General features: G+C 45.9%; 1 protein-coding gene across 3 annotated transcripts in view; it reads left to right on the top strand.

Annotated features, from left to right (window-relative positions):
* Positions 1-14,237: 14,237 nt before the first annotated feature.
* Positions 14,238-16,989, top strand: part of NR3C2 (nuclear receptor subfamily 3 group C member 2) — a 190,412-nt gene continuing 187,660 nt past the window's right edge. For 2 of the 3 annotated variants that reach the window (XM_053975771.1, XM_053975773.1), the window contains exon 1: positions 14,238-14,322. The gene's annotated coding sequence lies outside the window, so the exon portion shown is untranslated. Of the gene's footprint in view, positions 14,323-15,885; positions 15,966-16,989 lie in introns of those variants that run through there. The other variant, XM_053975772.1, reaches the window with a different exon arrangement.

Raw genomic sequence — 16,989 nt, 5'->3', positions numbered from 1 at the left:
TCTTGTTGCTAGAATCATGATGGTATCCAAACTCCATACAGAGCAGTTTAAATCATGGGAAGAATGCATAGCATGGTTAAACAATTTTGTGGCAAAGATAGCCCACAAATAACCCTCTTACATGTAATACACTTTAAGAAACTTACCTTAAGTTCCTCAACCCTCTTATCCAAGATCAATCAATTAAAAATGTGTGCCATAGCTGGTCTTCAGAAGCAACATTCTAAATAGACAGCAGTGGTCCATTACAGGGAAATATAACCATCCTGACAACTAGAATATTAAACACTCAGAAGTTTAAATTATGAAAATATGATGGAAAATTTTTGGTTGGAAAGGACTTTGGGAACTGATCTCCTCCTCAAGGCAGGACTAACCTTAAGGTTTTGTCAGGCACCTCAGGATCTCAAGTAAGCAAATTTTGCTTACTTTCTCTGCACTCCAAATCTCCCAGAGCTAAAATGCATCTCTCTGTTCAGCCTATATCCAGAAGAACCCAGTTTGGGTGCATTTAGATGTGTCACTCCTACCTGCACTGCTAATATCAGCACAGCAGTAGTTTTACATATTAATAGGGCTGCCAACCTCTTTGAAGAGCCCACTTCCAATTGTGTGTGACATTTCCAAACACTACAAAACATCTCCACAGTGAGTCAATTCTTCTCTTTGCTTTCACTTTAAAATACAAATTTCAGCTGAATTAGCTGAGCTGTTTCTAAGGAGCAGACTCAAGAAACAAGATTCCTGCTGAAAAACCCAGTACTCTCCCATAACTTCAGAGCAAGAACAAGAAGCTCTGTCAAAGAACAGCTTCTCTGTGCAGTTTCTGTGCAGGTCCACCCACATTTGGTCAAAGGATGAGCTTTGTAAAAATTGTGATGGAATCCACTCAGTGTGGACTTGCTATAGCCTTGAACAGACGCTGCCTGTGAGGATGCCAGCCGCATGGAGCACGTCTGAACCTCTCTGCTTTTCAGGAGAGCAGAAGCCAGCTGTGTGTCAGGGTGGGATTTGGGCACAAGCAAGACAGGAGCCGACCTGCCACCAGCCCCTGCTACCAAGTACCTTGGTACCAAGCCTTGGACCAGCCAAGTGGGCAGAGTGCAAGGGGCCAACACTGAAAGAGGGAGCATGAAGACAGGAATGAGGTAGAAAAGACAAAGCAGGCAGAGTAATTTGCTAATGGCACTCACCACTACCAGTCCTGAGTGCTTTGCAAACATCAATGGTTTCATTTTCACAGCATGCTGGAAACTGAGGTGATACAATTAACAACATTTTGAAAAAAAAAAAAATCTAAAACCTGGGGAATAGTTCCAAAGTTTCCACTATTCTTAGCATCTGTTCTGAGTCATTATTTGTTTTTCTCAGAGCATTTACAACTACATAATGTTTCAGGCATTCAGAGTTCATTACAGATGTAGCTGCTCATGTGTCTGAAAACCAGAATTCATGGCCAAGTGTCTGTAAAAGACTAAATTAAGGATAACCTGTGAAAAAATTGGTTTAAGCAACTATGCAACGTCCTAATGGGACTCTTTGGCAGAACCAAACAAGAACCAGATCCCACAGCTCAGCTGAGGCTCCTTGTGCTCCAGACGCCTCCACTTTCAGCTGGGCACCCTAGAAAAATCTATTGTGGGTTGGTTTAGAAGAAGAAATTTGGGAGGATAATTGAAAAAGCTATGAGAAGATAACACTGCAGGAAATATTATTAAAATGTTGATGAATATGCTTAGTTTCCCTTGCTGCTACATCATCTCACCCTTCGGTCTGACTGGTGCCTCTAACTTACTCCAGGACAGGCACAACCCAGAGAGCTCTCAGTGACATCTTCCCTGCTCCCATAATCCATCCAGAATAAACCTCCTGGGAGACATTTTTCTTCTCTAGCTGACAATTAAGTGACTTCTTCTTTCCTGCCTCTTCCTGTTTATGCACTCCTGCTCCCCGGCGATTGGGCTCGGCAGCTGAAGCGTCACATCTTTCTGTTAGGGATGGCCTCCTTCCTTCCCTCCCTCCTCAAACCTACTCTCTTAAATTTTCTTCTGTGCATCTTTAATTAGCACATTGCCAGCTTCAGGCACCAGGACACTTTCTCCTGCTTAAAATCCTCCTCAAAGTACGCTCACATTACCTTGCACATTACAGAGTATGGAAATGTTTAATGATGAAAAGCCCTTTTAAAGGTTTACTCTGTTGAACTTGATGAGATTTTCAATACCCTGCTGCGTTAAACCTCCATGTACACAGACAAATGCAACAAAAGGTTTAGGAATGGAATAGTTCAGGCTACACAGTTGACATCTCAGTTGGTTGGATTAGGGAAATGGCTTTGCACCTGCCCTGAGTTCAGCACTACGAAGTTAACTCCAGTTCCAAGGCATTAGCTTGAATGCAAATAAAATATGTTTACTCAGTCGGGTTTGAACATGTGTTGCCTCAGTTGCCCGATAGCCTACCATGACATTTATACTTTTGTTGATTCTTACAGTTAGGGTAAATCTCTATAACTTTTAGGCTATTTTTTTTGTGCAAATGCCAAAAAAGAAAAAAAAAGCAATACAGTATGTTTGATTTCTCTTAGATTTGGACAGTGCTCAGATAAAACAACCCTATTTACTCTCAGGTTTTTTATTAAACATTTCATTTCAGGAAATATTTTACATCAATTTCACACTCTTTCAGGCACAAAAGTGTTAACCTGTGAGCTGGTGCCATCACTGAAAAATACTTAATTCCTGATTTCTGATGATGATTTTATAGGGATTTACTTACAGCAGCCATAGCCTATCCCAGTACTTTGCCTCTGCAGAACAGAGTGGTGAGAGCTCTTTGTAGTCCACCAGAAGCCAAACTCAAAGGATGGTTTCTCTAAAAAACTTTGTCTGACAGATCCTCATACGTCATTTCTTGGCACCTATCTGTCAAATTATTTGGCAGTTCTCTCCATATGAATTGTAGCAGTTTAGCTGCAACAATTTCCAGATCAAAGCTGTCAATCAACTAGGCAATTCCCACAAGGACATGCAAAAGGACCTGACAGGAAAATTACCTAAAGCTGCAATAATCTGGAAGACAAGAAAAAGATTTTAAAAAGAAAAATAAAAATTAAAAAAGAAAAGAGCAAGATTTCCCGAATTATATGGATTGAAGTTCAATTACTGTTTTCCTTTGAACAATTTAAGACACTGAGCTACCATAGCCACTAGATCTGCAGGAAAAAATCTAGAAAGTGAGTTGCAATTCATCTGTTTCCTTGGCATTCCCTTCCTTTCCAATTAAATATGCTTTTCTTTTCTTCGCCATTATTCTGAGGAGGCAGTAAACTTCAGTCTAAATGAACATTTACATGAAAATCAGAGCTCTCCAAGGCATCCACTGAAACTCCTTTAATACAATATTTGCTTTAATTTGATTTTCTCTCTTGCCAGTGGGAGAGCTTCAATCACATTTGGTATGATTTATAATTGTATGCCCCCTCGTCCTGCAGAGGTCATTCCTTTCCTAAAACTGTATCACTTGACCAGAAAGAATTCCTTTTACAAGTAAACAGCTCAGCAATCAATACTGTCCACAGATGATAGTGAGCACAGGGCATTTTTTAATAGAGTCTCTCAAATGTCAGAAACCTCACTTTAATCTCCAAGAAATATAATCTGTTTACATCATCTGCAGCCTCTTGGCTGTCTCCTTCAGGAAGACTGCTTTCTTGGGCTCACTGAATAATCTCTTCTACTTTATTTTATGAAAAAACCAGCTTCATCAGACATATTTCAAGCAATCTTTACCTTCCTGAATACAAGTGAATAGGGGAATCATATTCTGTGATTCTCCTTTATTTATCTCTCCACTTCAAAATATGAAGCCACATACAAAGGGTTATGATGTGAGTGTCTTCTTAAAGATATTTAATCCGGCTTCCATGATACTGATCTCACTTTGTTTTATTAAAATAATCTGCCACATGCTATTGAAACTGCCTCTCAAATAAACAATTCTTCTTCTAAAGAGGGAACATTGACAAAATGTATTGCTCAAAGTATTAAAAATTAGTATTTATCATTGTATTTACACAGATATGCTAAACTTTTACCAAATATAGAATGATATGCAAAAAAAATAAAGGCTAAAATCAGCAGTCGAAAAGCAAAATTCTAATAATTTACAAAATAACTACTTTTTCTATTGCTAATTTATGCTATGACATGCCAAAGCACTACCATGCTTTTTAGAATATGGAACCCCAAGCAAAAAAAAATTGTTTATCTAAAACACATAGTCTGGGTTGGATTTTCTGTCCCCACACTTATCTCCACATATTTTGTTGCATATTCCATAGCTATATGATGGCTTCAGTAAAGTAAGCACCTAGACATGTCTGCATGTGTATCTTCTGCTTAGCTACGTATGTATAGTTTTTTGCTTACTGATCAGACATATAACTGATGGAAAAATCAGAGTCTATGTCTTTCTGTCTGTGTATGTCTATAGGGTTTTGGGGTTTGGATTTTGCGAGGTTCCTCTATCTTGCAATCTGAAGCTCTTAGCAAGTCATTATTTATCACCTATTTCAGCTTCAGTACTTAGAGCTGTGGGAAAACCCAGGAAAATACTGCACAGTTCTTTGGTTTCTTCTGGGGCTTTATTTCAGAAACAATGTGCATTACCAGCCTCAGGTCAGCTATTGCATCTGTGTTAATTGTTGGCTTAAAACCATTTCCCTGCCTACATTGCAAACGACAGCAGTCTTTCCAACTTTTTTTTCTCTTCCTGGTCCTAACATAATATCCTTAACAACAAAGACAGCAAACTTTGCATACACATGTTGCATGAAAAAAAGCAGTGTAGAGACAAGTTTCCTCCAGAAACCAGGAGAGGGACCAATGTGTGGTACCTCAGGAGTTAAAATAGCCTGTAAAATAAACTGATATGCATTTCTGTAATGTATGTACTCTAACTTGTTTTACTTGCTTTTAGAGTGGCTACAGTCCAGATGTGCATAAAGTATATATATACATATTTGCACGTGGTTGGTTCACTTCACTGTATTATTAAAGACAAAGCAGAAAACCATAAAGAAATCCTGCCAAGCACCGAGCCAGGGTAAGATTTGCAGCCTCTTGGGCCTGAGATGCTCACATGAGGGGACATTCCCACAGAGGTTGCAAACACTTCATCAGCCAAATATTCTCCTAAGCAGAAATCCCCTGCACCGCTCAGAAAATCCTGCCAGCCTGCGACAAAACACCCAGAGCCACTGGCAACCTAAGAGCTGAGTGAAACCACTTTGTGCCATGCCAGAGAAGCTCTTAACCCATGCTACTTGAGGAAGGGCTAAAACCACTGTAGCCCCCTTCCTAGGGCTATGGCTTTTGGCTGGACCACTTCAGCAGACAGAACTCATCAGTCACACCATGGAGGGTGAGAGAAAGACACTGAAATACATCATCCCCAAATCAAAGTTGAGGATCCACAACAGGACTGTGCATAGATCATTCAGAAATGAGTACTCACAGTGAATGCAAACGGAGTACACTGATATTAAGGGGGAAACCCAGAGAAGTGGTGTCTCCTAATCCTCTGGGCCACTCATTTGTCTGGTCACTGCCTGTCCCCTTAACCTATCCCACCAGAGCATTGGGATTTACCTTATAGCTTACAGTCTAACTAAAACCCCATCAGACTTCTCACAATCCCAAAATGCCCCTTTGATTGTTCATCATCCTAATAAGGCACAGCTTCTTGTTTCCAGCTGTGGCACTGCCCTGAAAGCAGAAAGCCCCTAATGGGATCAATGCACAAACTTCCTTGTTCTGTGAGAATGTGTTGTTGCCTGACAGAAACTAATGTGATGCATGTGATTGCCTCTGTCAATGCCTTATCAATGCTTTCCTGTGGTGAACGACATTTTGAACAGTCCTCATGCCCATCTGTGAGCTTAGCTGTGTGGGAAAAATCTGTTTTTGTTTTTTTATGGAAAACTCATTTAAAAAAAAAAAAAAAGATATCCATTCACCTGGACCAGGGCTATGCCAGAATATTATTAACTTTAAATCCAACAAATAAAAATAGTGAGGAATCCCATCAATTCTGGAATTGATATTCCATCAATATCTGGAATCATATTTAATATAACTTTCTACCCAGCCTTGAAGTAACATCATCATATGGCTAATGCTGCAGTGAACAAGAAGTAAGCACTGAACACACTTGAAGGCAGAGGCTGTAATTTACAGATGTGCTTTGGATAAGACTTATAACATGCAAGTCTGAGTCTCCCTCTTCCTTTCAGCTCATACAGAGGTGCAGGGAGCTGGGAAGCAGAGGCAAAGGAGGATGGACTGAATTTGATGGCCTCTCTTATCTGTCACCTTCAACTGAGGTTTCTCTGAACTGCTCTCCCTACTGATTCATAACAACAGTAGAGTGTCATGTCTTATTCTTTACCAAGGCCGCTGGGACATAGTGTTGGAGAGCCTCAAATCAAATGTTGGCTGTGAAGGGACCTTATAAGAAACTCCTTTCTCACTTCACGTGAGCCATAGAAAGTTACCTCCCACCTGAGAACTGCTATGTCTTCGCCAATTCTGAATCACCTCCATGGAAATAAACTTTTGGGATAAGAGTTGTGACTGTTTCCCCCCATTACAACCCCTAAGGTGATACTGAAAAACTGCTTCAAGTTTCTTCCTGCCAATCTGCACCCCTGAAGCTGCGGACTCAGACTGAGCTAGAAGGAAATTATCAAAGGGATGCTTCAAACCTTGGTACTTTCCCAAGTATTGCTACTCACCTTAGTATACAGCACTACTAAAATCTCCACACACACACAGATGGAAAGAGAAAATGACAGGTTTTTGTTAGTGTGCTTCAAAAGTTTATTGTCTTCTTCATTCTGCTCTTGCAGCTTAAATCGTAGTCAGCTTATAATGTCATTACTGCTATGAAACCCTCCTGACAAGTGTTTCATGTACACTATAAAGATGCCCATTAATTTACACCACATTTCCTTTCTGTTCTTAATTGCCCAAATACTTTCTGCATTTTATATACATGCTTTCTGGACTTTCTGACACCAAATCTTCACCGTCTGCCAAAAGGAAATGCATTCTTCGTATCGCTGTAAGTATTAGAATGTCTCATATCAGTCTAGATTACCTGCAACCCTTCCCTTTCACTCTTCAATTTACAGATCATCAGACTAGATGGGTAATTTTTAAACTTGGTATCTATTTTCATACATAAGGCAGGAGGTTGTATCATCTCTTTCACGAAGTATTCCAGTAATCTCTGGATTCATAAATTTCTTGCCCTTGTCATTTTGCCTCTTTGATTAGTCTTCTTTTTTATTGTAATCAGTACTGGCATGGGGAAGTACCTTAGGCTCTTTTGACCAATTATACCTTCAATCCTTGAAATCATCTTTTTGGCATGTCTGATTAAAATGGATCAATTAAAAGGGACATTTTGCTGTTCCTTGACATGAACTCCTCACTTTCAGTCCCATCTCATATTTTAGTTCCCAAGAGTTACAGCACCATTAGATTTTTTTTCTGTAATCAAACTATGATAATTCTTTTTATAATGGTGCAATTATCTCCTCTCATCTGGTTTCACCTTAGCTAGCTCAGTGAGTCATAGACCTTTACATCTACTGCATCTACGCCCACTGATGATCAACAAGGAGCGACAGTCCCTGGGATTCATTTGCTCTCCACAATGGATCTACAAGGAAGCACTTGCTTAGACACCCTTCAGTACAAGCTCTGAAATAAAAATGTGCAGGCAGAGTGTATACTGCCTACTTTATGTATTCATTTTTTTAATGATTCCCACTAAAAGAAGGTCGAATTCTTTCTCTCCTGATTGTGTAAATCATGTTACAATCACTATTATTGTGGTTATAAAAAAGTAGTATAAATAATGCAAATACAGCTCAGCACCTCTAGTTCCTTAACTGTCCTGTGTTTCCTTTCAGTAGTCTTTTTCATTCTTCCTACAGAAGAGTAATGGTTAGGACTTGAGAAGTTCTGCAGGACTAGCACCACAGTGACAGGTGTCTTCTGCCTAGAGCAGGACTAAAATAAGCAGATTAAAAGGCTCAGTACCTGCTCTTACATTTGGAAATAGTAATGTCTTACATGCTGCTGAACACAAAAGATTTCTGATAGGCTCATGTTTTCAATTTTAAGTCATGCATAGAGGACATAAATGAACCATGCCAGGAGAAATTCTTGTTTGCTAAACCCTCTATGAGTCCTGCCCTGGAACAACTTTGACTCTTAAACAAGATTTCCTTTGAGTCCTGGCTGATCTTCCTTTAGAAATCTTGAGAGGGGTACATAATTTCTAATCTGTGAGTGTCTAGCCAGGGCTGAGAATGGAATGCAAAATGAATAAATAACAAAAAAACTTATGATATTCCTTCCATTTGGCATTTTATGTGTTTACTTTATAGATATATATATATGAAGGAATGAGGTTTTTGGTCAGAATTACTCATGAAAAGCAGTGTTCAAAGTGGTGAGTGCATGAACAACATGCACGGGAGCCAAAATGCAAATATGCATGTACAAGAATTCATGCCAGAAATTCTTGCATATTCATGGAATGTGACTCTTCTGACTAGGTTCGAGCAGGCAGGGAAGGTATCATCAATCTTCAGTGGCTGCTGCTGATCCATACGGTAAAAGCCCCAACATTATGGGGTTTCTAAAATTCATTCCAGTAATGAATCCATTCAAACACAGCATGACGCGTTTTCCTTCCCAGACAACAACCAAAAGTGTTTTAATTCTATGTCACTCATGCTCAGGCAGCATTCCTGGGAAGGCCATGGTTGAAAAGGGACCCTGGTCCCGCAACGGAATGCGGTGATTGTGATTTGGGAAGTAACAATCTTTGTACTTTGTAACCTTCTTAGTGGCCCGAGATAAACCCTGCAATCTCTTTGTTCCTCCACTCCCTGCCTATAAAATGCTGATAATGCTGCTCTTCTTTCTAGAACTCAGAAGAAATGGGTCTGTGTGGTACTTGGATGCTGCAGGTGCCAGGATTGCACAAGCACTGATAGAGAGAGCACCCTTTGTGGAAACCATGCTGAGTTGATTTAAACCAGAAGAGAATTAACCATAGCCAGGCAACAGGGTTGATGAGAATACTACTCTCACCCGTGAGTTACTAGGGACAAACCAATCCAATGTGCCAAAATTTCTCCCTTGTGGCTTGTGAGCCAAGTCCTGGTGAGTTCAGTGGGGAAATGCTGGAATGCATGACTTTTCATTACCAGATATTTAGTCTAGGGCAGACAAATTCTGGTGTGACCTCAATCTCCAAAGCTAGGACACGTCCTCAGAACACTGACTTGTGATTCCTTTTTTAACCAAACCTGTGTAAATCAACGTGCATCTGGCAAGGACCAACTCTCCATGTTGTGCAAGATCAACTTCCCAGTGTGGGCCCAGGGGACACATTGAATGAGCTCCTGGAGCTGGATCATAGCCTACAAGGGAAGTGAGAGTTCAATGTATCAACAAAATCAACAAAATACATCTATTTAGGAAAGCGGTGCATCTGCCACCAAAATCAATAATTTTTTTTTTTCCCTTTTCTGTCTTGCATATGTTTCTTCCTCATTCTTTTAGCTTCACAGCATTGCTCTTCTCAGTCTCTTCTTCACTGTACGCTTTGGGGAGAGCCCAGCCAAAATCTCTCTTCTCCAGGAAATACAGACTTAAAAAAAATTTAGACAACAAAGGTTTTCCAAGTCTCAATATGAATTTAATCACACAGGTTAATATCAAACCATCTCACATTGCATAATATCTGAGAGCAGGCAATTTCAGGATGATAGAAGAATCTGGAAAACGACGTAAGAATTCTCCTTTTGCTGTAGGAGGTTTAAAGCTGCACCTTCATTCAATCAGGAAGATAGTTTCCTCTATGCAGCAAGTTTCAAATTCTGCTTATGACCTTGGTGTCATAACAATTTTGGTACTAACTTATTCCACACTTTAAGTATTGCTAGTAGAACTGTGAATAATCATCAAAATTAACTAGCCTATAGACTGATTAAATAATTTCCTCCAATTTGCATTTGATATGTTTATTAAGTGCTGGAGGGTGCTATTTACTCTTTTTACTGCTGTTAAACACTGTGTCTGGGTTTTTGGCACAGGTGCAGTACTATTATGGTTACTACAAAATTTTTTATCAGATTATGGCATGAGTTACCATTTGATACTGTAAAAATGCCAGCAGGTAGTAGATAAATATTAAGATACAATTAGCTGTCACTACCGTCTATTGCTTGGGAATTCATTAATATCGAGATAAGGCTGCTTTCTGTGGCAATGACAATTTTTTTACAAATTGCATATTCTTACAAGAAATAGTGCAAGAGAGAAGCTGACTATAAACAATATAAACGTGTGTCACAATAGTAAAGCTCCAGAAAATACAAAGTACTGCCTATGTGTTATTCTTGATGCTTTGCTTGTCCTGCCACTCTCTACAAGACCTATTATCCACAGCAAGCAACTCCCTGTGGGATGTTTTTATTTTGAAGCAGATGAAACTATTGGTGCTAATAGTCGATAAAAACTGTGATTTGAAATGTATTGGAAATAGATGTTTTTAAATGCATGTCTTGGCCCTTTGCACAAGCAAGTGGTTGCTAATGCCAATGTGCATTAGAAATGCACTTGTACTATACTTAGATGTGGTTCAACCACAGTTACAACAGGGCCATTAAAGAGCATTTAAAAAAAAGAAAAAAAAAAGGTAGAAAAGAAAGAATACAGGTTAAAAGGGAACATGTTCTGTTGCTCAGCTAAAGGATTTCTCTATAATTAGAAAACAAAATTGTTCAAAATTAGACTAAACAGATAAAGTATTGATATTTTGGAGAACATAAACATACGATACAGAAAACATGCTTACTTACATTTAATCTCGTAAAGAATTCTAAAGACTTTCAGCATAGCTTGGGAAACTAGCTTTAATACAATTAACTACCAAGTCAGGGAAGACTGTGGACTCCTCTCTTGGAAGACTCATATCTGTTGGTCAGGGAAAGTAAACTCTCACCTGTCATCCCCAGTGTGTTTCTGGTGTCTTCCCAAAATGCAACTACTTCTGACCAGCTGCAAATCTCAACTAATCAAACCCACATGAGCCAAATGGCACAAAAATTAAATCTACGGTGAGTAATGTCGGGTAAAGGAATAATATGTGTGACCATGTGATTGCCTGCATTCCTGGGCTAGAGCTGGAGAGAAGTGGGAAATGCCCAGCTGCCTTAGTTGGAACCGACTCAAAACTTCATCCGCTTTGGTTCAGTTCTCAAAATACGGCACATGACCTCTAAGTAAGACGGTACAGTAGGCTGCTTTTACACTACATCGCTGCTCCTGCAGCCCCTCATACCAATTCACTCACTTTTCTAAGCACAGGAGGAGGTACAATTTGACACTTGCCGAGTTCCAGCATTATCTTGTTTTGTAATGCATTATCCATAGCAAATTTGCCCCTATCTTTAGGAACAGAGATGACATCTGCTGCAAGAGTGCCCTAACACTTGTCTTTCTGCTGTTTTCAGTGTCATGTGTGTGACGTGCGTTAACCTCATATATAAAATCTAATATGAGGGAAGAGAATTGCTCATTGGAGGTCCGCACTGCTCCTCTTGACCTACTTGGAAAACTGTGACTTGACTCTTTGCGGCTTCCCCCATCGCAACACAGCTGCAGAAGGCAGCAAAACAGGACCACTTTTAACCGAATCTGAAATGTGCTATATATACATTTGTATGCCTTTGAATAACATTATTTCCAAACCTTGCAAAACCCTGTCGTTACTTTATCAAGCCCACTACACATCCCCCTTTTCTTTCCCCCATGGAATTGGCATAATGAGAAAATATAGCCTTTTCTTCTTCACAGATAAAGATCCAAATTGCATTTTATAATCTGACAACTACGTAGTCTGATTTTTTAAAATAAAACAGATAAACTCCCCTTCTCGTTCAAGATGGGATCGTATTTGTTAGTGACAGCTGTTAAAATGCTGCTAAAAATAGATATAGTGTCAACCACTAAAAAGCTAAGTGCTCCTGTGAACCACAAACAGAAAACAAATAAGGTTTCTACTGAATTTGTGGAAAAACTGTGAGCATCTTGCACATACCGTGAAAGGTGCTTTATTCTTCCAGCAACCATCTCTGTCTGTATCACAGGGGAAAGGGAAGGGATCAAATGTTTGGTACTAAGGCAGTAGATTGGTATATTCCCTCAATTTTATTTTATATCTCCTTTATGTTCTTAAAAATACAATAAAAAAGATGATGCAACACAAAGACTGAGGCTACATCGAAGCATTTCAAATGCCATTTTCATTTACAACTTTACCCTGAAAAAAGAAATCAAGAAAAGTAAAAAAAAAGTGCAACCAAAGAGCCAAATACACTGTAATTCTAAATTAATAAAAAAATAGTTGTTCTGGCTATGCCAGTTATTGGGAGAGCAGACAGTGTGCTTGGATGCTTTTTGCATGGCTGTGACTTGCCGGGTTCCTTGCAGAGTTGCGTGAAACTTTCCTCTGCCTTGGAATTGCAGCCTCCAGCCCATCCACGGTAGTTCTGTTCAATTAATAAATGAGCTGTATTACAAACCAGATGTATGACACAAAATGAGTAAAAAGAGAGAGAACAGAATTGTTCACATTCGATGTTATAATACATCTCAGTAGGTTCCTCCTTTTTAGCTAGATTATGGCTAAAAATAGAGCACTAGTGTAGGCACAGTGAAATATGATTTGCTTCCAATAATACAGTAAACTAATTGTGAAATTAAGCTATTGAATGTGCCGTTATCTCCGAGTCTGGCCTCACCAGTACTTTCTGCTTCCCTGTTTAACATTTATCAAGTTACCCAAAAACTCTGACGGATGCAAACAACAGCTGATAAAATATTGCCTTTTCCAAGGCCCCAATCCTACAGACTTCGGCACAGGTACAACTCCCGGTGAGCAGCCCTTTCCCACGTTTAAAGATTTGCATCGAGGCCATTAAAATAGGGCCAAGACTTTCCTTCCTCCAATGCCGAATTTTTTTTTTTCCTTAAGATGTTTAAATGAAGAGACATTTAATGCCCTGAACTCAAACATAATCAGCCACAAGTGAAATATTATTTTAAAACCAGCATCACTGTTAGCACCAATTTTTCTGTTAATGTGTGGAATCGGGGCGGGTTTGCCCCACCGCAGCCCCGCGAGTGCGGCGTGGATGCTCCCGCTCCTTGCCCGTATTCCGGGACACAAGGGCACGCTGGGGGGCAGCGGGGACCGGCTCCCCCCGCCTGGCAGCGGCGGGGACGGGGGGATGGAAGGCGCAGGCCCGGCGGGGGAAGTGGGGGGGGGGGGGCGCAGCCTCCTCCCGCAATCCCGTCCAGAAGCGCTCCGCTCCCCGCAGCCCGCCGGGGGCCGAGCGGGGCGGTCGGAGCAGGGAGAGGAGGGGTGTTCCGCCGCCGCCGCCGCCGCCAGGGCCGGGAGAGACGCTCCGCCTGGGGAAGGGCACGGGGAGACACTCCTCCTCCCCCGCCGCCCGCCCTCCTTCCCTTCCTCCGGCGGCTCCGCGAACCAGGAACCGCGGCGGCGGCGGGCTCCGTGCGTGAGAAACCCCGCGGCGCCGGGAGCCGCCGGGAGCCGCCGGGGCGGGCGGCGCGAGAGGGGGCGGCGGGGGCGCCGCGGCCGCCGGGCGCTGCGAGGGGCCGGGCGGCACCGGAGGGGGCGGAGGGGAGGAAAAAGTTTACACCCTCGCCACTCTCCTCCCTCCTCTTCCTTGGTGGCGCAGATGGGAGTTTTACCTGGAATGACATAAGTTTGATTTTTTTTTTTCGGGTTTGTTTTTTTTTTTTTTTTTTTTTTTTTGGAGGGTGTCTGTCTCCCTCCCTCTCTGCCCCCTCTTCTTTTCCCCTCCACCCCCAAAAACCCCCTTCCTCCCCCACCGGTGCTGGATCCACCCCCCGTTCCCCTCTGCCGGCGGGCGAGGGTGTGACCCGCGGGAACACCCACCCACCTAGGCGTCCATGGTGGGAGCTGTCCGCCGAGCCGAGCCGAGCCGCGGGCACCCCACCGCCTGCCGCCGCAGCTCCCTCCCGCCGCCCGGCCGCCGCGCTCCCGGTGCTTCCTCCGCTTACTTTTTTTTTTTTTTTTTTTTTTTTTTTCCTACTCTGGGTGGCGGTGCGGGCTCCCGGATGGTTCGCTGCCAGTAGCCGGGGGCCGCGCCTCCTCCCCCCGCCGCGCCACCATGTCCTAGGGGAGGTGAGTGAGTGCAGCGCGGAGCCTTGCGCGGGGCGAGCAGCGGCGCGGGGGGCAGCGGGGTGGGTGTCCGGCACACCGGCCAGCGTATCCAGGTCACGGCTAGTCCCGTCCCCATCCGTGAAAACTTCGCGGGAAGGACACGTCCATTGCTCGCCAGCGCCCGCGGGGAAGCGCGGCGGTGGTGGCGGCTGCTCCTCCGCGGGTCGAGCCGCGGGCGCTGGGAGCCGCCGCCTCGGCCCGTGAGTGTGGGTCGATATTTGGCAGAATAGGAAAACGAGAGGGGCACGTGACACCCCAAATCCTAGGGATGTTGGCGCTTTCGCCGTGACTCTGTACAAACCCGCAGCAGCACACGCGGGGTCCCTGCGGGCGCGCACGGGCGATTGCGGGAGAAGGTGCGCGGTGCCCGGCGCTGCCGCTGCCCGGCGGGCTCAGCCCCCCGCCCCGCTCCCGGGGGCACCGCTGTCACCCTGCGGGGCCGTGGAGCTGTCCCCGCCGGGCCGTGGGGCGCACCTGGGGGCCGGGAGCGGGGCTCTCAGGGGCCGCTGACCGGGGGCTGGGGGCGGTATTTAGCGAGCGAGTTGGGAGCGCATCGCCTGAAAGTTTGCTCGGCGGCTTTTTTTCCTTTCTTTTTTTTTTTTTTTTTTTTTTTTTTTAATCTTGTCTCCGAAAAGGGTATTCCTGCAGCCGGGACGCAGGCACCTAGGGGGACACTGGGGAATAGGAGGTGGCAGCATCCCGGGGGCCAGGGGTCGTTCCGGCGGCTCCTCTGGCTGGCGGGAGGCAGCGGGCGGGGCGCCCGGCGGGATGCGCGGCTGCCGCGGAGCGGAGCCAGCCCGGCGGGGAGCGGAGGACGAGTCCTTGAACCCTCCTGCGCTCCGCCGTCGTCGTTCCCCCGCTCCTTATTTTAAATTTTTTTTCCCCCGTACATTTTATTTCTTTCTTTTTTTCCCCTCCGCCTAATTATATTTATTTTTAAAAATTTCCCTGGTTAAATCACTGCTGCATCGGCACGGTGCGCATTCACGCACCGCTGACAGGCGGAAACCCCGGGCCGGCGGAGAGGCGATGCCCGGCCCTGCCGCCGGCGCGGCGCGGGCACCGGGCGGGGGCGGCCGCGCCCCGCGCACCTCACCTGTGCGCGGGGTCCCGGGGCCGCCGCGCCGCCGGCCTCGCCGGGGGTGCCCGGGGCGGTGCGCGGGGACCCCGCGGGCGGGCGGGCGGTGCGCGGGGGCCGCGCGGTCCCTGCGGCTTTAAGGAGATGCGTTTCCCAGGCTGTGTCGCAGCAACTTTGTATCAGTCATGTCGCCCGGCGGGTGACTGACGGCGCGGCGCAGCCAATGGCGCGCCCGCCTGGCCCCGGCCGCGCCGCGCTCCGAGGCGCGCCCGCCAATCGCGGCGGGCGGCGGGCGGGACGTAAACTTGAACTTTATGTGGGCATGTGACATGTTTTTAAAGGACTTGGCACCTTTTCCCGTCCCCTCCCGGGTGCCGCTCCGTGTCACCGGGCGGCGCGGCGCGCCTCGGGCGGGCGGGCAGGCGGGGGAGGGGCGGGGGAGCCGCGCCGCCCGCCCTGCCGCTCCGCGCCGCCCTGCGCTCCGCTCCGCGCCGCGGGGGCTCGGGGACGCGCCCCGCCGCAACAGGTACCGGGGCCGGGCCGGGGGCACCGCTCCGCTCCCCGGACCGCGGCGGGAGGTGCGGCTGGCGGGGAGTGGCGGGAGCCGGGGGCGGGGGGGCTCGGCAGCGGGGCCCGGACCCCCCCGCCGTGAAGGGTGGGGAGCGGCGTTCGCACTGGAAGAAGCGCTTTTCTGCATCGCTCGGGGGGCGGGCGGCAGGAGGGGTCCGGCGGGGCGGGCTCGGCCGAAAGCGGGCTTGGGCTGTCGGATCCCCCCTCCCCCGCGGACTCCTGGGAGGGAAGGGAGGGAGGGAGGGAGCGAGCGAGCTTCCGGGCACTGCTAGGCACCCCCACGCGTGACAACCCGGACTGCACCTGCAGGAGAGCAGGCTGGCTTGGGGGCGTGGGGGACAGGGGTGCGAAGCGGTGGCTGCTCCCTGGGAGCTGCGGTGATGCTCCTCGCAGCGTAGGGTAAATAGGGAAATCAGCGTGCGCGCTGCCTGCGTGGGTGCGAACGCTCGGGGACGGGGGGGACCCGCGCCCGGTTCCGCTCGGGTCCCTGGGCAGCCGTGCCGGGGCAGCGCCGGTGGCGGAGCTGCCCGTGCCTCTCCGGTACCCTGATGAAAGGGGGGCAAACCCCAGCACAGCCATGAAACTCAAGTCCCCTGGGCAGTCTTGTGTCAGCGGGGTGGCTGGCAGACAGTGAAACTTCAAGGAAATTTGGTTTATACCGAGAATTAAGAAGTGGGTGGCCGCTTGAGCCACCAGTTTGGGTTTGTTTTGTTTTTTTTTTTTTTGTGAAACTGGGCTTACTTCAGATTTCCCCGTATCTAGGTGACCTTTTGGTTGCAGGGATACCAGGTACCATTTGATTTTTTTTATTTGGCTGTTGCTGCGAGACTAGTTTCATGCCTAATTGATCGGAGATTTGTGCTGCGGAGGGCCGTGTTTGTTGATATGTTTGGGGTGAAATACACAACTCGCAGTGTCTTAGTAGTTCTTCGGAGAGGGAGTCTGGATATCTGCTGCGCACACAATGTTTCTTGCTTTGT

Source organism: Vidua macroura, chromosome 4 (assembly GCF_024509145.1).
Source record: "Vidua macroura isolate BioBank_ID:100142 chromosome 4, ASM2450914v1, whole genome shotgun sequence".
Taxonomy (NCBI): domain Eukaryota; kingdom Metazoa; phylum Chordata; class Aves; order Passeriformes; family Viduidae; genus Vidua; species Vidua macroura.
The sequence above is the reverse complement of the archived record's forward strand: the minus strand, read 5'-3'. Positions and strand labels throughout refer to the sequence as shown.